The sequence below is a fragment of the Neofelis nebulosa genome, chromosome 15, assembly GCF_028018385.1.
Source record: "Neofelis nebulosa isolate mNeoNeb1 chromosome 15, mNeoNeb1.pri, whole genome shotgun sequence".
Taxonomy (NCBI): domain Eukaryota; kingdom Metazoa; phylum Chordata; class Mammalia; order Carnivora; family Felidae; genus Neofelis; species Neofelis nebulosa.
The window spans coordinates 65,605,497-65,626,388 of record NC_080796.1 but is presented as its reverse complement, the minus strand read 5'-3'; the positions used below and the strand labels follow the sequence as shown (position 1 = coordinate 65,626,388).

The 20,892-nt window shown below is 46.2% G+C and overlaps 1 long non-coding RNA gene across 2 annotated transcripts in view; it reads left to right on the top strand.

Moving 5' to 3' along the window:
• The window catches only part of LOC131495597 (uncharacterized), a 270,012-nt gene that overhangs the window by 50,655 nt on the left and 198,465 nt on the right, over positions 1-20,892 (top strand). For both annotated transcript variants that reach the window (XR_009254009.1, XR_009254010.1), the window contains exon 2: positions 986-1,126. This is a non-coding gene — a long non-coding RNA (uncharacterized LOC131495597). The remainder of the gene's footprint in view (positions 1-985; positions 1,127-20,892) is intronic.

Below are 20,892 nucleotides of genomic sequence, written 5' to 3'. Positions count from 1 at the left end.
TAAAAGGATGGGCAGGGTATTGATGGACAGAGAAAGAGAGAGTGTTATTGGTAGTGAGATTTGAATCAAATAAGGGCACGAAGTTGGGAAATCAGGGTTGGTGGAGGGCGTAGGGAGTAGTGTACATTGCGTAAACTCTAAGACAGGTATAGAGGAGAAATGGGAGGTAGGTTAGAAATGTAGCCTGGGGCTTGATTAGGGAGGGCTTTGCAGGCAAGTATATCAGTCAGCTATTCCTGTGTAACAAACACAAAAATCTTACTGGCATGTAACAATAGGCATTCATTGCATATTGCATCATTGCACTGATCAGCTGATGTGGCTCTCCTCCAGGCTTCCGGTTTGTGGACTGCCTGGGCAGCTCTGATTTATACATGCTTTATATCATTCTGGGGCCCAGGCTGATGGGGCACGGGCTCTCTGGGGGAAGCTCTTCTGCTGGCGATGGCAGAAACTCAAGAGGGCTTATCCAACCACACAATCACAATTCAAGCTGCTGCCTGTGTCGTGCTTACTAATATGCCATTGGCCCAGGAGGTCACAGGGCCAGGGACAAAGTCAGTGGGGCTGGGAAATAAACCCTGCTCCTCTGAGATCGAGGCAAAGATGTGGATACATCCTTTTCCTCTAAGAAATAAAGAACTGTGGCCACTAATCCAATCGGGCAGAGCCAAGAGGAGAAGCTTGTAGACTCAAGGAAAAGAACGGTCTTTCATTAATTATAGTTGTACTTATAGTGCCACCCACGGTGCCTAGAACACGGTAGGTGCTTCATGATTGCTGAATGCAATACCGAATGAATGCTAACCACCATACATGCCGCAGTGTGGCAAACATTGCAAATTGAGTTCAGGGCCTCCCCACTCCAATGTTTTCCTCAGAATAGGTTTCGAGATATATAAAACCCATATCTAAGTCAATTAAAGCATGTATTTTGAGACAATCTTTCCAAAACTTTGCTTCTCTATGTCCTTTCCTTACTCAGGAACGAATTCAACCTCTTTTTGATTACCTTGTCAAGCCAAACGCCACCTGACCTTAATCTGGACTACAGAGACCTGAAACTGACACTAGCCCCCTCATACGAGGCAAGCCGTATACAGCAACCACAGCATCACAAGCAAATGTAAGTTTCTGATGTGACTCCCCAACAGCCCTTGCAATCAACAATCTCTCCTGCCTCCCAGGGCCTTCCCCTTGCGTGCCCTGTAGGTAAGACCCTCATGCAACTTACCAAAACCCTGCTCTTTTTGGGTTTGAATTGATCAATCAGGCCTTAGCCTGGGAACCCCAAAACACTTTACCCATGGAGCCTATTAAAGGTATGTGCTCTGGGTCCTGCCCCTCTTTCTGCCTGCACCCTGTCTTGACTTCCCTGGGTGGCACCTCAAGGCATGCTGTGTACTTTCTCTAGGACTTGTGAGTAATAAATTTCTCTATTTAATTCCTCTTGCAGTCTGTGGTTGAAACACTGCTCACCATCTGGTACCCCGGACCCTACTTAACAAATGTTAATTTCATGAAGTCGTAACAGTCCCATTTACACAACCAGTTTGTGAATATTTTCAAGGCAGAGTCCAAATCCTTTGTTTCTTTGGGTCTTCCATACTCTCTAGCATGAAGTAGATGAACAATGAATAAGTATTGATGGATTGATAGTCTATGCACTATATATTCACTGTTTATTTTTGAGAGAGAGAGGCAGAGCACGAGTGGGGGAGGGGCAGAGAGAGAGGGAGACACAGAATCTGAAGCAGGCTCCAGGCTCTGAGCTGTCAGCACAGAGCTCCACGCGGGGCTCGAACTCCTGAGCCAAGTCAGTCGCTTAATGGGCTGAGCCTCCCAGGTGCCCCTGCGCTAAATACGTATTTAATGAACTTGGCTGTTGACTATCTGGTGTGCGTTAGAAAGTGGACTCCTTGCGGGCAGCAGCAGAGCTTTCTGTGTCTATGTAGCTCCGCCGATTGTCCCGACACAGCCCTTGAATCAATCATTGGTGAACTTTTGAAAGGTGATCAGCCCATCTCGTTATAGTAAATTCTTATTTAGATACCTCATGATTGAGAGGCCGATGGGAGACAACAAAGTTATTTTCAACAAAGCAAGCTAAGGTCGTGCTGCCTGCTGAACATGAACCCAAGGGAAAGTGTCTGTCCCCTCCTTTCCCCCGCCCCCCCCCCCCCCCCACCTTGCTGGGGCTTCAAAGATATAGCAGATGATGTCATCTTTAAGGGCTGAAGAGGATGGCCATTGTCCTCTGGGCTATGTGTTATCTCTTGCCCGTTATGCAAATGAGGTATGAAAATAATAGGCCGTTTTTTATTTCTCCCTCTGAAACCATGAAAACAGTGAACATATGGTTTTAGCTGTGCCTGGGATAAAAAGGAGAGGTTGACATTGTCCTTTTTGGTGAGGAAGATTCCGTGTTCCCCTTACCACCTTCTAAGGGGATATTCTTGCCTGAGCGCGGCTGACTCAGGTGCTCTTTAAGTGAAGCTGTCATTTGAAAGGAGGCTAGCTTTTGGGTCTCGATGCTTAGAAGTCTGAATAAAAGCCTTAACTCTGCCCCCTCCCTGGATTGCGTGCTATTTACTCCAACCTGTGGTCTACTGGCAAAGTTCTGAATAATCTAATGTAATCCTTCGTATGTCTCAATTGCATCCCTCTTTTCCCTCTTTCTGTGCCTTTCTAGTGCCTTCTTTCCCTGAGCACCCATCACTCCAGGATGTTTTCTCCCACAACTGTGTAGGACTCTATTACAATGTCCACCGAATGGGAGGATTGTGTGTTCCCAACTTTCTTACCCATCTTCTTCCCGGCTTCAAAACTTACCTAACTTGTGCCTTGTCCCCTCAGGGCTTTTCTGCTGAGGCTGACCAGATTAAGTGTTATGTCATGGTTTCTAAACAGCTTGATGATATACTTCTTAAACACAACTTTCTGCTGAAATGCAAGGCAGTCACAAGATGGTCCTGACATATCTTCTTCCAGCATCAATTTTATTCAGTGGCAAATGATCTCAAGTATCTTGGAAAACTAAGACGAATGCTGTTGAGTTGTAAAATAGAACACAAGGTTCAGGTGAAATTTTAAACTAAAGCATGAGACGTAAGAAGTTTGAGCTCTCTGTGGAGTGTTCTGGGCTCTACTCCATTCCCACAAATTTTTACTCCTGAGCTTTGGTGGAGGGCAAAGCTTAAAAAGCATTTTGTACACACTTCCTGGCATAATTTGTTTAGAAATACAAACAACAAGGATCAGAGTGAGTTGAAGGGATGAGTGAATCAAAGATGGAGTCGGTTCATATCCCAGAGGCAAAGCAGTCAAGGCTTGTACAGCAGTTGCCGGGAGAAACTTGGTGTCCAGCAAGGTGGACGGCACAAGTGGATCATAACGGAGTCAAAGCCTGGGATTTGGGAAGCACAGCTAAAGCCTTAAGGACTCTCCAGCTGGTTCTCTTGATTTCGATGCTTCTGCATGGGGTGACTTTGCCTTAATGGAGTGAGTAGTCTTCGCTTTGGACCTGTGTTCATGGAGGTTCACAAAGCCTTCTCAGACAACTTTTAAGGGTACCAATTTCACATCCTCAACCCATAAACATATTCTCTCCTAAAATTTTTCTCTCTTAAAATCAGCCCATACTGCTTCTGGCTTACCTCCCTATTTACAATAACTCTGCTCCCACTTTACAAGAGAAATGAATAGCGCTTATCTGTTCTGAGTCTTCCCATGGTGCATTGTCCCCAGGTATAAAGACCATTAGGGCTCCAAAGATTTCCAAATACTGGTTCTGAAAAAGCAAATGACTCTAATGGCTGGGTTGTGAAAACTTGTACAGGTTAGGTGTCTTCCAGTTCTTTGTTTCCAAAACTAAAGGAAGAGTTTTCAGCTCTAAGTTTCATTAAAATAAATTTTGATTATAGATCAATGTATGAGTTTTGACATATAACTTAGAACAGCAAAGGATAGAGGGACAGTGCTGTAATAGAACTCCTTCCTTTCCCATCATCATACATGTGTGAACAGTTTCCTAGTGCTTTTGTCTATAAAAACATAAAGTAAAAATATAACTGATTATTACAGCATCATTTTCAAAAAGGAAAAATCCTATGTACACACACACACACACACACACACACACACACACACACACACAGACAGTCATAAATGCTGAAATGGATTTGTTAATAGATACCAAACTGGTAATTATCTTCTAGGGCAATGAAAGCTAATGTTTGGAATTATGTTTTCTGAAGAGCAGAAATATGTGTCTCTATTGGACAAAATCAGTTTACATTTCTATGGACAAGAATCATCTTTATTACTTTCAATTTGCAGAATTGTAAAATAAACTGTCAAAGACAACCAAAGGCATACACCCCTACGGAATCAGATAACTTTCCTGGGGGCGAGGGTGTGTGGTCCTTCTAGACAACACCCAGCTTTTCACTGAAAGAACATCCAAAATCTCTTTTGCTCCTGTCAGTCTTTCATGAGTTTCCTCACAGATCCTAAACTGTCATAGAACTCACTGAAAAAAAAAAACAAACCCAGTCCTCCCATTCTCATTAAGAAATAAGTTTTTCTAAAACATTATATTTATGTTGAATAGTTATTTAGCAAAAATGTTTATATATTTATGTTAAATTGATCAATTGTTTATTAATAATTGTAACCATAAATCTGGAGAAATTTCATGTACACTTAAAGCCTTATAGCTACCAAAAATTTAGAAATAATTTGAATAATATATTTTAGTGCATAGAATTATGATAGGGTGATCAGTAAAAGACTTTTAAGCAAATATAATGTTACATTAGGATAAAGTCTTGTGGAAAAGTGGAGAGAAACTAAAATTAAGGAGAAAAAGAAGTGATGTAAATTTTTTGACATAAAAAATTGCTCGTGTATTTAAAAAAACGGATAATCATGGCTATCAAATTATGTTAAATTCCATCGCCTATACTTAGCAAGGGGAATGTGAGAATGTATTTTAAAATATTGATATTTATGACAACCATAAATCACATCATTTGTGACTCTTTATGCTTATGATGAAAAGTCTGAAATGTCAACTAAAAAGCATTAAGGGATATATAAATTTTCAAGAAACTTTTAGAGAGCATACAAATGAAAGTCTCAAGGGGAGTATCCTAAGGAAACTCTCTGGCATCTCAAGAATGTAACATTTTTATTTTAATAGTTATTTTTTAAAAATGTGCTTTTGTTTATTTAAAAAAGTTTTTGAGAGACAGAGCATGAGCTGGGAAGAGACAGAGGGAGAGAGGGAGGCACAGAATCCAAAGCAGGATCCAGGCTCCAAGCTGTCAGCACAGAGCCCGACGCAGGGCTTGAACTCGTGAACCATGGGATCATGACCTGAGCCAAAGTGGGGCACTCAACCAACTGAGCCACCCAGGTGCCCTGTTGATGGTTACTTTCAATACAGGATTTGTCCACAAGTGGTTTTTCTTTCAGTGCCAATGGCAGACATTGCTAACTGATCACACGAATTCCTTTTTTTTTTAAATACTTATTTTGGGGAGAGCACAAGCGAGGGAGGGGCAGAGAGAGAGGAACAGAGGATCTAAAGTGGGCTCTGCGCTGACAGCAGTGAGCCTGATGTGGGGCTCAAACTCACGAACCACAAGATCATGACCTGAGCCCAAGTCCTACCCTCAGCTCAACCGATTGAGCCACCCAGGTGCCCCTTGATCACAGTAATTCTTTCTTGCAGAGCCTGAGAGTGGCTCTCACTATTTCAACACCGTGCTGCAGGCACCCACTATTGATGGGTTTGGCACATGATTTAATTTAAAGGTTCTCAAACAGAACTCTTTTCTGGAAGCTCTGATAATGGTGGCATCGCATTGGTTGGGTGTGAGTTAGGCCTTTGGAGCACCCCCTGCCCTCCCTGTTCCCACAGGTCACTGATGTGACAGTAGGGTGGCTCTCTGATGCTTTATGGAACCTTCTTTGAAATTCAAAGTCCTGCCTCTCAGATTTTTGCCTAAAACCAGCTTCTCATTCCCCAGCTTTCTGGGTCTGCCCTCTTAATGACCTGTGAAGTCAAGTGCCCCATGTCTGCAAGTTGACTTCCCACCACGCCTCCCAGCACTGGGTACTTTCTCTGTCCTTTATGATTCAGCTGTAAAGCCTGAGGTGGAGCCAGTTCTCAGAGATCCCGAGGTCGTTCCTGGAGAGACTTTAAGGGACAGTGTTCCACTAATCTGTGTGATCGTTTACCTTTGTAGCAAGCCTGTCTGGCGATGCAGTTCAGGAGCAGACTGTACTCCTTAAACTTTTGGACCTGGTGCCTCTCTGACCCTCCTCTACTTATGAAAATAATCACATTGAACCTCTAATGTTTTAGTGGTCCCTTCAATAAAATGGGACTGACTACTTTTTCTTATTTTAAGGAAATGTCAGAAGACAAACAGGACTATGTACATGAGTTCTCTGATTAAAACCAGATGCCCTGTAAACCTTTCATACTATAACTTTTTTCTGCTAGACCAGCACTAAGTGTTTTTTAGTAGGCACTCTGGAGCTGTGCCCATTTGGACTTGAGTGTAGACGCAGGGATCCAAAGAGCTGCTAAGAGAAATGGTGCAGGCGTTTGTGAGTGGAACTCTGATTAAAAGTGTCTTATCATTAATGGAATAAAGATGCATATTATATCATATGTGTGTAAAATATATATATACTTGAAAATGCAAACATAGTGGTATAATGGAAACCGCTACACTTTAGAATAAGCGAAAGGCATCCTAAGTGCAAAAATCCCTATGAGGCAACACAAGTAATTAAAAACTCAGGAGATTGTGATTAGTTATTACCGATTGTCTTTGCGTTTCAAGCTCCCTTGAGTAACTCGGTCTAAATGTAACATGTACAAAAACTGAGTTGTGAAATAGATTGAAAGATTAGACCCTTCATGAGGATGGCCTTGTGACTAAGCATGCTTATGTGTATATGCATAGGGGTGTGTGTGCGTGTGTGTGTGTGTGTGTATGTGTGTGTGTATCTGTCTGAATGTACAGGGGGGTCTTGGGGCAAGGGAAGGTCCAGAGGGTAACCTATAAATAGTATTTCATCTTTTACTATGTTTTATTTCTCTTTACCATTTAGGGACTCACATATAACAAAATGCTCTTTTTTAGTGTAGTAAAGAAGCTGTAGGTGTTAACGTAGGTTTTTCTTTTTTTTTTTTTAACTTTTTTGTATTTTTTATACTTCCTCAAATAAAATAAGAAAAAACTCAGCTGTCAGTGTAGCTCTGCATTTCTAATATATTATATTTTGTCTTGTCCCACCTACTACTTGCTGCTGTTATCTCCTTAGATCATCTTGTATGTATTTGACCGCAAACCGTGACTTCCTCATCTTGTCTTGGGTGCCCCCTTTGGACATTCAGTATTCTTTCTTTTGTAGAGGAATTGTAACCATCAGAAAGACTTTGGCCCTGTAAAACTGAGATACTGGGAATGGCTTATACCCGCACTTCTTTTCCAGGGGATGGAGAGGCTCAGAAGCAGGGGACCGCCTCAGGTTAGAGCAGTAAATCTCAGGTGTCTAAGGAAGAGGGCTGTGCTGATGTGAGGGTAGACATTACTCCCTTTGGCACAATGCTTGGAGCCTGCAGGGCTGGGTCTGGAGAAGTGGAAACTCTTGTTTCTCTAATGTCTAAAAGGCTGGTCTGTCTGTTGGTGGTCAACTTTGCTGGGAATTTCATTGGAATTTAAATGAGTGCCTTCACCAAAGCCAACTGCGGAAGGGCAGACCCTCAGAAGGATGAATTGGGACTAAAACTGGTCTTAGGAAGAAGAGTTTATACAGATACTACCTCTAAGGAGCGTGGTGGCTGGAGTAGATGACCCCTGAAAGCACTTTCACAGATAAGGCATTTTAGAGTTGGGACAGACCTTAACGGGAGTTAAATTCTCTAATCCAATCTCATTATACAGATGAAGAAACTTGAAGAACTTTCCTCAGGTCACGCTGCTAGTTTGTGGCCAGTCGGGGCACTGGACAGAGGTAAGTCACTAAAAATGCAGGACTCGTGAATTCATCTGTTACCACTGCGTCCTTTGTGCTCAGCAGAATCCACTGTGTCCAATGAGCAGTTACGTTAATATGGACTGTGAATGTGGAAACAACCTCATTAGAGAGAGGTGGACGTGATAATGGTACCTGTTAAAATGAGTTTTCTCATCTGTAAAATGAGAAAATTGCAGTAGATGAACTTGAAGTTCCTTCCTCCTTGAAAGTCTCTGAGATCCTACTTGTGTGGTGAGGATTACAGGTGCTGGATTTAGACACTTCTTAGGTCCACTTGTTGTGACAAGGGAGCTTTTGTTTTGGAGTTTGTAGACTGAGTTCTGTCTTTGCCACTCACCTATCTTGTCACCGTGCGTTTTCCAGCTCTCTAAACTCATCTAACTTGGGGCGCCTGGGTGGCGCAGTCGGTTAAGCGTCCGACTTCAGCCAGGTCACGATCTCGCGGTCCGTGAGTTCGAGCCCCGCGTCAGGCTCTGGGCTGATGGCTCGGAGCCTGGAGCCTGTTTCCGATTCTGTGTCTCCCTCTCTCTCTGCCCCTCCCCCGTTCATGCTCTGTCTCTCTCTGTCCCAAAAATAAATAAAAAGCGTTGAAAAAAAAAAATTAAAAAAAAAAAAAATAAACTCATCTAACTCATCCGTAAGTTGGAAATACTGATGTCTGCCTTATCTACCTCCTGGGTTCTTCATCCTACCAAGGAACACAGAAAATGATTTGAGTGATGATTTTCTCCATTCTTGTAAGGATCCGTTGATAGTAACATGTGCAGGAGAGAAGTCAAGTCACTGATGGGGATGCATGCATGTTTGAAAGTGTCTGCCTTCAGCATCAGAGCATAACTCTCTTCTAGAATCCTAGATGAGAAGGGCCAATGTACAAAGGGCATAACAAACTGTATCATGTGTATGACGTGGTAAAAACATAACAGAATACTTTCCTTTGGACCTAACTCTTTGTTAATTCTTTTTAAAAAATTTACTTATTTATTTTAAGACAGAGAACATGTGAGTGAGCAGGGGAGGGGGAGAGAGAGAGAGATCGAGAGAGAGAGAGAGAGAAAGAGAGAGAGAGAGAGAAAGAGAGAGAGAGAGAGAGAAAGAGAGAGAGAGAGAGAGAGAAAGAGAGAAAGAGAGAAAGAAAGAAAGAAAGAAAGAAAGAAAGGAAGAAAGGAAGGAAGGAAGGAAGGAAGGAAGGAAGGAAGGAAGGAAGGAAGGAAGGAAAGGGAATATCCTAAGCAGACTCTGCACTCTCACTGCAGAGCCTGACTCAGGACTCAGACTCACAAACCATGAGATCATGACCTGAGCTGAAAGCAAAAGTTGGATGCTTAACTGACTGAGCCACCCAGGTGCCCCTCTAACTTTTTGTTAGTTCTATATCCAAATCCCTTGCCTGGAGATTAGGGGTGAGAGTCTCTTGGGGACCCCTATTCTAAGTATGAGGTGGCGTGACCCTAGGGATTGAGGGGACAGGTCAGGTGTGTCATGGTGTGGAAGAATGGGCTCTTTGCTCCTTATCATTCTAACCAAAGCTTCACCTGTCCCATAGTGGCTTTGTTCTCCTCAACCTTACTCCTTTCCGTGAAGAACTTAGGCGGTGAAAATACTTGGATTTGGGATTGGCTGGCAAATCAAGAAAGGCTCATGGGTAGGGATGGGAGACCTTTGGCTCACCATAGACTTCCTTGCATGAAGCCCTGAAAACAAGTACTTCTGAGTCCTTGTGTGGGCACGATCTCCTTTAAAGGGGACTTTAAAGAAAATAAATGACTGCTTTCAATGTCTCAGGCGCTGTGCTAAGCGTATTACATATATCACCTAATTGAATCCTTAGAACAAGTTGGAGACATAGACATCAAAATAGTCACTTTATAAATAAAGGAAACTGAGGATCAGGACAGTTAAGCACTTGGTCAAGTAATACTCCTAGTTCTCGGCTAGTGGCTAGGGCAACGGCATGTGACCACTCTGGGAGCATCATTCACATTGTTGTCTCTGTGAATGTTGCTCTTGGAGGTGACGGTGTCGTGGAGCTCTCTGAGAGTGGGAGAACTGAGGTGTAAATCCAACTCTGTCTGACCCTAAGTTCTGTTCTGAGCCCCTGTGGCACATTGCTGTCTCTTTCCCACTAAGAACCTAAGTGGCTCTAAGGGTTGGATCTAAGTGGTTGATGAGGTGGGAGTGAGTGGCACTTACTTCCTAGATCTTCATCCACGTGTGTTCTATATGTGGAGCCTAGTTGAGCTGGGCCATCGAGGGAGCCAGTTCTCACTTCAGGAGGGGGCTTTGGAAGGTGGACTGATGTTGAAAGCCCAGGGAGGGGGTGTGTATTTGTGTGTGTATGTCTGTGTGTGTGTAACTGTGGTTCCACTTGCTAGGGCTGTGATTTTTGAGGAGAGAGATCAGAAAACCCCAGGACATGGTGTTGGCCAGGGCTGGGAGCCTCCCAGTGAACTATCTTTCTAGCTCCATTTTCCATGTCTCTGACTATTATTGTGTGTGTACTGTGTGAGTTGTATGTGTCCATGTGTGCCTGTGTTGAAATCAAGTTTTCCACACACGGTGGAGGTACAATGGGAAGGAGTACAGGGGAATGTGCAAGAGGCTCCCAGTGGGTGCCATCTTCTGGCTGGCCATGTGGGTTCGTTCTCTGTGAGGTGGGGAAAGACTTACAAACACCTTGCCCTACTTTTCTGAATGACCATGTGGAACTGAGACTAAAGACCTGGATCGGGAGTCAGATGACTCGGGGAATGTCTGAGTTACCTTCAGAAATAGGCTGACGGTGTGTGAATTCTACCCCTCAGGAAAAAAAAATAAGGAAGATGATGCTCATTTCATTGGACGGACATGGAGCTCGAGCTTTCACACAGTTGGCCAATGACAAAGCAACCCACAAGCCATACTTTGGAAGAGGGAACAGCCTTATTCCTTTTTTTTTTTTTTTAACCAGTACTGTTGTTTTCTTTTCCTTTAAAAATTAAAAAAAAAATGTTTATTTGTTTTTGAGAGACAGAGCTGGGGGCGGAGGGGCAGAGAGAGAGGGAGACTCAGAATCCAAAGCAGGCTCCAGGCTCTGAGCTGTCAGCACCAAGCCCGACGTGGGGCTCACTCATGAAGCACGAGATCACGACCTGAGCTGAAGTCGGATGCTTAACCGACTGAGCCACCCAGGTGCCCCTTAACCACTACTGTTATTTGAAGGAATTGTTTTAGCCAGAGCCCCATTTCTCCTCAAACTTCCACTGTCATAGACCCTCTGAAACTGACACAGCCCATTGAAGGTGCTTCCCCCAAATTAACCTTCAGTTATGCATCATTGTAATTACGTGCTTCTCTTCAATGCAGTTAAAGAAGAGACTGTGCTTTGGCATCCATTCTCCACACTCACTAAAGATCTCTCTCCTTTCAACACCTCATTTTTAGGCTGTGTTTGATTTTGGAGATTATGGAGGCAGAGACACCGTGAGAAGCATGGTTGCCCTAGCACACGGAGTGAAGCACCAGTGCTGTGATATCACATGCAGGGCACACAGCGCAGTGCTCCGTATGCAGGGCTGGCTCCTGGCTGGCTCTTCGGGGGTGTTAGTTTTCATCCGCATTCTCCCTTTGTTCTTCTACAGTCAGAATTAGTCAAAGTTGTTTCACAGGGGGATGGGGAGTGTGAGTGAGCATCCTTCTGTTTAAGTTGAATTTCATGAAGCACAGCAAGGTTATTTGCATCTCCCCGCCTGGTCTCCCCCGTCCTCCAGGTCACAGGCAATTGCGTGGTTGCCCTTGTGGTGGCTGCTGTCTTCCTGAAGACAGCTTAGGAGGTGGGTGTGCTCATGTGGGAGGTGGGTGGGACTGATGTGGTCACCAGTTGAGGCGTTGATCGTGAAACCCAAATCCAGTTAGTGTGTTCTTCCCTCTCCTTTTCTGGACGTTTTTCAAACCCTAGCAGCTTGTATCACTTTGGAATTATTTAGGAGCCATCCCACTGGAAGGCAGGAGGACAGAGTGGACAACCTCTCAATGCCCATTTCCTGGAATTGCTCCTCCATACCTGAACCCGGAGAGGGCAAAGTAGTTCACAACCCCCCCGCCCCGACTTCTCTGCAAATCAGCCTTAGAAGCTCTCCCTCCTGTCAATTGTCTCTCAAGCCCCTTAAGAATCAGTTTAGCATCAACACGAGACCAAATCTCTACTTATGAATGTGTGTCCTTCCCTTTTGGCACATGGGAAGCTCCTGCTGAAGGGAGGAGGTGGGGTCTCAGGGACTTCTGCCCTGAGTGACCACCTGTGCTCCTGGGAGCTAAGACACCCCTTGCCTGGCCCCGACAGAATATTAGTAATTCTTCTTTACAAACTCATGGCTCTGGGCAGACACGACCTCTATGTGTGAGGCTGTAGATGGGGTCAAGAAGGCACATGGTCCAGGTAGCCAGCCCCTCAGGTAGGAAAGTCTCAGGAGAAGGGGAGAAGACAGGTCAAATAAGGACAGAGACATGGCCTTGCTCCTGACCGGTGGCTCACAAGGGTTTATGGCAGCTCTCCCTGGGGACAGATGAAGCATGTGTTTAGAGTGTCTTTGATGGTGTTGTATTTATTTTTCTTTCTTTTTTTTTTTTTGATGGTGGTGTATTTCAAACAGGGTCGTCATGCACCAAATTATCCATCCTCTGCCCACCAACCTGCCAAAGTCCTATATTGAAGCCCTAACTCCCAATGTGACTGTGTTTGGAGAGGTAACTCAGATTAATGAGGTCATGTGGTGGGGCCCTAGTTCAATCTGATTGGAGTCCTTATAAGAAGAGGAAGGGTGCACCATGGATGTGCGTGCCATGTGCAAGGGCCACGAGAAAAGACTGTGAGAAGACTTAGTCGGAAGGCAGCCATCGGTAAGCCAAGGAGTAGAGGCCTCAGGAGAAATCAAACACACTGAGACCTTGATCTTGGACTTCCAGTTTCTAGCACTGTGAGGAAGTACATCTCTGTGGTGTAAAACCCCAGTCGGTATTTTGTTATGGTGGCCCCAGCTGACTCAAACAAGTTTCATTCTGCTCCTCTCCCAGTTAAAGCTTTCCATGCCAGTAGGGATTTTCAGCATGCAGGCACTCATGTGTGGTCTTGTCTTTATTTATCATACAGAGGCAGTATAGTGTCCAGTGGTGGCAGCACAAGCTCTGGAGTCATACTGATTGAATTCAAATCTTGGCTCTGCCCATCACTTTGTGATCTTCAGCAAGTTGCTTAACCTCTCTGGGCTATGCTATAAGGATAATAGTAGCCCCGACCTCAAAGAGTTGTGAAAGGATTAAATAAATTAATCCATGAAAAGTGCTTAGAAGACCACCTTCTACAAAGCTTATGCTCAAAGATGTTTCTTATCCTCATCCTTTCCGAAGCCTTTCCATGGGACTGTGGCCCCACTATATTCCAAGCATCATGGGGAAAATGACTGTGGCTGTTTTATAAGTCCAAGCACCTAGCACAGTTGGGTTTTTCCTTCATCCAACAAATATTTACTGAGCACTGACTTTATGCCAGACATGATTCCAGCGGTGGGGATCAGCGGTGAGTAAAGGCAGACTCCTGTTCTTGAAGAGCCTACGGTTCTGACACATCATGGATACTCAAAAAGTATCTGTTGAAATAAATAAATTATACTCTGTGTGTCTGTAAATAGCGATTTCCGTAGGGTAGAAAAAGGAGAAAGGGCTAAGACTTTGGAGTCAGAGAGGTTTGAGCTAAAATTCGTGGATTGCTGGCTATGTGACTTTGGGGAAGCTTCTTTACTTTTCTGTTTATCAGTTTCCTCATCTGTAAAATGGAGGTCATAAAAGTACTACCTTCCCCACACCTCGAGAGCTTCTATACTGTTAAAGTGAGCAATATCTGAGGATGTGAAAATTGGCACTAAGTTAATTCACTCATTCGTTCACTCATTCAGTCATTTGTTCACTCACTTACTCATTCAGCTAATGCCCGCTGAACTTGTACTGTGAGCTAGGATTGTTCTAGCCACTGGAAGCATTGCAACGGATGAACAAAATCCTTGCCCTGCAGAAACTTTCACTCGAAGGGGATACATATGATAAAAAATGGAAAAAAAATGTGTATTATAATTCATGTGATGTTAAATGCTATGAAGAAGATAGTGAATAAAACCCAGTTCCTCAAACAGTAACGATTTTGATTAGGATCGTGGTAGGGGATCAGGTTTTGGTGTTGCAGTTGAAACATTATCCAACATTCTTTTCTCTCCTGTGTCCCTTTGGGAGAAGGGACATGTTCACCTTTGGCTGACAGGCCCCCGGGGCCCAGAAGATCCATTGGATACTGTTTGCTTTGGAGGTTTCTCACCCCTAGGGTAGTCTTAGCATTCTGGAGGGTTCCCGCAGATGCACAGCAAAGGTCACGCTGGTTCTCTCTGGGTCAGTCAGTGGTAGACATCCCAGCCTCGTCCTGGGAGAATGTGAGCTTCCTAGGTGTGCACAGATGAGAAGAACCTCTGGGGCGAAGTAGATAGATTGGTGCCCGCTCCAGCTCCCTTGTGTAGGAAGCGGAAGTAAAAGGAGAGTTAGGAAAGAGGAGACGCTGACTCTTGATCCCCCTCCCTCAGGAATCTGCAAGTTTGTGCTTCTAGTCCATTAATTACTTGTTTAACAACAGTCTTCCCTAGCAGGTGATTCGCCCCTAAGGCAGTGACCACATCTGTCGGCCATGTTCACTTTTGTACTTGATAAATGCGTGTTGAATTGAATTATATTGTCTTTAGGGATATTCCTAAATATTACTAAATCAGAATTGCATTTGGAGGGTGCAGTTATTTCATAAGATGTTTATTGGAGGAGCCCTGTCACATGCTGGGGTCTCCAGGAAGCAGAGTCAGAGATGGAGTTTGGCTTACAGGCTGCTTTTTAAGGAGCACTCTTGGCATCAATGGCCATGGAGAGGAGGGGAGGGGTTAGAGAAGACGGTCAGAATGAGAGGTCTGACTATAACGAAGGTCCAACAACAGCCTCAGCCCAATGTTTGGGAAGCTCTGGAGCTTGAATACCTCCTCAGGGTTGTATTAATTATTTATTACCTAGTACCATTAACCCCAAGAACTATCTCACAGCCTCTGTGGGCTAGGAATCTGGGCATGGCTTAGCTGGGTCCACTGCCTTGGGGACTCTGTCACGGCTGCAAACAAGGTGTCAGGTGGGGCTGTGGTCTCATCTGCAGGCTTGACTGGACACAGTCTGCTGCTAAGCCCACTCATGAGGTTGTTGGCAGGATTCAGCTCCTCGTGGGCTGTGAGGTAACAGCCTGAGTTCATCACAAGCTATCGGTAGAAGCCCCGCTCTGTTCCTTGCCACGTGTGTCTCTCCACAGAGCATCTCACAATGGGAGCTAGCAGACCGAAGGGAAAGAGCGTTCGAGCAAGAGATGGAGAGAGAGAACGGGCGAGCAAGCTAGCGAGAGGGGAGTCACGGTCTTTTATAAGTTTGTCACAAAAGTGGCAGCCTTATTCTTGCCATATTCTCTTGTTGCCATATTCTCTTTGTTAGGGGCAAGTTGATAGCTCCAGCCCACACTGGAGGAGAGGGGATTCCATGTAGGCGTGAACCCCAGTGGGTGGGGAACACAAGGGCTGTCCCAAGCGGGGCTGAGATGGCCAGACCTTTATCCTCTGGCATGGCTCAGTCACCGGATGTGGACCACAAGGACAAGAGTGTGACTCCGGGGGAGGCAGCCCTCTGCAGCAGGCTAACGGCTGAAGGCTGAGGCAGGAAGTCCTTCCCGGAAGGGGGTTGGGGAGGCACGCTCACCTATCCTTCATTCCACATTCAGACCGTAGAGTTCGGCTCAGTAGCAAATTCTGTTGGCCCACGTGTGAGAGAAGAAAGGGAAGGACAGACTGTTTCTCATATTTATATTCACGGGGAATAGTGCTACTTACTTGTGTTTCTTCCCTTTATCTTCCTCTTTTTTTGACCCTGGGGTTGGAACTTCCTCTGAATGCTAAACAGAAACTCTACCTGAAAATAAAGTTGCGCTGTAACCATCTGTCACCCCACGCCATGAGAGCGAGACCTCGGTGGTGGCTCATTCTGTCAGCCTACTGGCAGGGGGGCATTTTGAGATCGCACCTCTGCAGGGCAGGACCTCGCAGGGCCCCAGATTCTCCTTTCTCGTTCTTCCCCTTCACCGTCTCCCATCCTTTTCATTCTTCATTGCACACCCACACCCTTTGGACAGCTTGCATTGTGGAATCTACAAGGCCAGTGGCGCTAGGCACCTCAGAGCTTGCCTGGAAGCGGGACTGAGATGGGGATCCTGCTGCCAGCGGGGGAGCGTGCCCAGGAAAGTGGGCAGGACAGGGAGGTGCTATGTGACAATGGGGTCCCCGCTAGCCGAAGTCCGGTCCCCTGGGATGCTCATGCTGCCCGCAGGCAAGGGGTCCAGCCTGCTGTACCTCTGTTGTCAGTCAGCCAGCTGACGTGTGTAGTTGGGCCCCGGGCACTGGGAGCGCCTGCCACAGGTCTTTCCTCTAGTGACTCATTGTCGTCTTCCTGTGATCTTTCCTCCCAGGGCAAGCTTTCCTTTATGGAGTAATGGAAAGAGCAGGGCTGGGAATCACATAGATGTAGCCTGGAATCTAATTCTCGTTCTTTGGAAACTGGCCACCTTGGATAAGTTCTTCAGCTTATTTATTTATTTGTTTATTTTGTTTTAATGTTTATTTATTTTTGAGAGAGAGAGAGAGAGAGAGAGAGAGAGAGACCGAATATGAGTGGGGGAGGGGCAGAGAGAGAGGGAGACACGGAATCCGAAGCAGGCTCCAGGCTCTGAGCTGTCGGCACAGAGCCTGATGAGGGGCTCGAACCCATGAACTGCGGGATCATGACCTGAGCCGGAGTCGGATGCTTAACTGACTGAGCCACCCAGGCGCGCCTAAGTTATTCAGCTTTTTAAGCCTCAGTTTGGCTGCCTGGAAAATGGGTATGATAGCACTCACCCCACAGGGGTGTGGAAAGGACTGAAGGGGGCTATTTGTGCAGTGCTCATTGCAGTGCCCTCCCTTTCTTTCCTCTCGCTTGTCCCTTACCCGGAGCAGCCCCTTCTTTTCCTGGCATGGCCCTCAGAGCTCTCAAGGTCGTCATGCTGGTCCTCGCAACCTTCTGCTTTCCTCATGAATGAACTCTTTTGCCTTTGGCTCCCATGACAGCCGTCCTGTACCTGCAGGGTGCTCCCTGCTGTCCTCTGCGTGACTTCCAACCCATCACCTTCCCTCTTCCACAAGGCAGCCCAGCACTGAACATGGCCTTCTTCCTTGGGGTGGGAGGGGGTCCACCGGGGAGAGGGTAGCAGAACTGTGCTGCCCTCTGTCCCCACACTAGCCTCTCAGAGATGGTAGCCCTGATGACATCTGTTTTTCTGACAAGTCCAGAGGCCGCGGTTATAAGTAGCAGGCGGTCTTAGAGCTCTGCAGGGGATTCTAAGCTGTGGTCCTCTTTCCCAGGTATCTACACAGGTCTTTGGGCTCCTCCTGACATCGCCCAGTGCAGGGCCGACCCCCGTCCTTCACGTATCGGTGGGGCCACTGGGTGGAGGAGTTAAAATCCATATCAGGAAGTCTCTGCAGTGATGAGTTAATGAAATGCAAAGCTATGCAGGCCAACTCCAGAGATTCTGATATGCCTCCTAGACTCTCAGAGATGGCCATGTGGAGTTGTGCAAACTCCCCAGCTCGCTAACCAAGCCGTTGTCCCCACCTTGAAATTCACTGCTCTGCTGCTTCTGCTTCTGGAAATGAGAGCTTTCCTACCTCGGCACTCATCCAGATGGACCAGATGTTAGAAAGCCCTGAAGCATCTGAATCTTTGCGATGGCTCTAGAGCCTCGCCTCTCTCGAAGGACAAGTGGCAGTTCCAATCCACGAATCTTTGTGATTTATGTTTGCTCCTCCCTCTTTCCCTCACTGACCCCCCCCCCCCCCCCACCTCAGCCAGATGCCTGGAGCCTGGGTGGGCTGCCTGAATATACAGGCCTTTCTCTCTCTCCCTCCCAACCCCTTCCAGGCCCATCCCAGGAGGGGAATCTCTCACTTTTCAAAGAGTAAATCTGTAAAAGAGGCAACGTTTCCAGAGCAGTAAATCTTTGCTCTGTGTGTGTGGGCATGCATGTGTGCATATGTGTTTCTGAAATATGTGCTGTGTATCTGTATGTCTGCAGAGAGGAGGACAGAGCTAATAGCATTAAAGGGCCTTTTAATTTCTGAAGAGCCAAGACCACAGAGGGAAGCACGTGCTCAGGAAAGCGAGAGTGTCATCAGCCTGCTTTGAGAGGTTGGAGTCATCCGAGGGAAGGGGAGTGTCGGACAGGATGTGCTCCCAGTTTGATCCGCTCCCGGATATATCTGTGCACAATTCCGCAGTAGCCTTGGAAAGTCAGAATGAGCTGTTACTCACCCTTACTGGGCGTAGGCTCTCTGCTGCTTTGGGGAGGTCAGAGGGAATTCTGGGAATTCTGGTCATCCCTGAATGCCGAGTCCCTTACGCCTTGGTCAGTCAGCCACTGGGCTTTGTTTTCTCAGACACTACACTGTATTTCCTCTTTTCCTGTCCAGAGGAAGTGATCAGAAGAGAACCCTGGAGAAGGCTCTTGAATCAAGTTTAACTCTCCGTAGAGTCTCCTGAAAAGTTGTGAATGAAAACAAAACTTTTCCAGCCAACGACCAATGAATTCACTAGCCAGCCCCAAAGAAACCCCAGATGTGTGGAGATGGTAAAACCACTGGGCTGAAATCCAGTTTTACTGGCTTTTGTTGGAATGAGATCAGGTGTGGCAGAGGTCAGTGGGGAAGAAAGTCAATTATGAGGGAGGAGTCTATGGAAACTAGGGGCTCTCACTGGACCATAGGCTGGCTGATGATTGAGCATGGACCACCCCTGATACCTCATGATTTGGGGAAGAGGACCAGTATGGATAACTCAAGTCCACTGAGGAGTTTTCAAGCTTATTTCAGCCTCTCTTCCCTTGCAAATGAATTTGATGGAAAAAAGGCACCACAAGGAACTCTATAGTAATCATGGATCTGGCTGTTGAGTCAGGTCTGGGGGAGACATTGAGGCCCTACTGATGTACACAGTGTGGAAAGAGTCTGTCTCCTTCTAGCAATGAGTGGACTGTTCCTGCAGGCACGAGTGGCAGGTGGAGGTAGAATAGACAGAAAGAACGAAGGTCTAGTAGGAGGGAAGAGGAAGGAAGCATTTGGGGTTTACTACTAAAGAGAAAACGTAGACTCAGAATGAGAGCACAGTAAGAAAGCAGAGCACACTGCCTGGGCAGAAAAAAGGGCCAATCCCAGGGTGTCCGGAAATGGGGGTTCGGTCCAACCTAGCTGGACCGGCCCCTGCCCGCAAGAAATGTTTCAGCCTGGGGGCAAAGGTGAGCAGACTGAGGCTCAGCAGCAAAGCTCTCACGTCCTCAGGGAGAGAAGAGGCTGGTGCAGAGACCCCACTCAACTTGGGCTGTGAGGATAGTTGGGTGGGGTGGGCAGTGACTCCCCCAAACTGCAGCCCAAGAACTCACGGGTTGGACACTCCTGAAAGAATCTGTCCAATGCTGTGTTGGGTAAGTCAGTGGTGGCATATGTATTGTGACTTTGCCCCAATTGAATAGAATTTTGGCCTTAGATTCTGAACATGTCCTGCTGAGATCCTCCCCGCTGGGGTAAATTCTGAGAGGCGTAATCCCACAAACATTACCTATGAAGGGGCACCGGCACCTCCTTCTTCCTTTCCACTTCCGTCCACTTTTGATCCTTGGGTGATCCAAGATAGCGTCCACAGCTGGGGCCAGAAGAAACGTGTTTGAAAGAGTCCTTCGGTGAAGGAGGTTGTTTTCTCCTAGATTTTTACTCAGCCTTTGTAGAGGTGGCTAGATTTGTTAGGGTCTTTTCCATTTTTTTGTTTTTGTTTAGAAAAAGTGCTAATGAACAGAGAAACATGGTCAACACCCAACAAGCTCACTTGTTATGATACCTAGTATGTGCCAGGCATTGCATTAGGCTACTGATCCCTAGTTGAACTAAACTGCATTAACTACCTCATAAATGGGGGAGCTGCTCCTGAACCCCATGCAAGCAGTGGCCCCATGAGAATATAGGCCCAATGTTGCCAAATCTACTTTTTTGAGAGAAACTGGAATAGCATCCACAAGTTGGAAATCACTTCAGGGTTCATTCACTTATTCAGCAAATATTTACCACACACCTGCAATACTAGTCATGGGGGTGCAGAGGTAAACAGGGCCCATAGGTGCCTTGCTTTGTGGAGCTTTTTCTAGAGGGGAAGTTCATATGTTGATGTATATATAGGTAAAGAAACAGGCAAACACATACTTCTGGGTAGGGTTATGTGCTGTGAAGGAACTCGAACAGGGTTTGGGGGTAGAATGGTGTGGAGAGGCAGCCTCTCTGGAAGGTGAATGACAATGAGAAGGAGGCTGTCAGGCACAGAGCTGGAGGAAAGAGCATTTCAGGTACGAGGGAAAAGTAAGTGAAGCCCCAAGGCTTAGTGTCTTCAGGGTCTGAAAGATGGCAGATTGGGTGGTGTGCAGAAACCAGGGTCAGAAATGGAAGAAGGCTTCTGAGGTAGAAAAGTTCCCTCTTGCCAAACATTCCTTTCACTCTTTTGGGCGTGCTCTGGTCTCCTTCAAGGGTCTCCTGGAGGCCCAAGGTGCAGAGATGGGGGGGACTAAAATAAGCCAGCTCAGGGTTTTGACCCACCTTCCCTCAAGTGTATGGAGGCTTTCCTCCCGTAGCCCAGGTCTCTACCCTGGGCTTGGTAGGCTTAGGG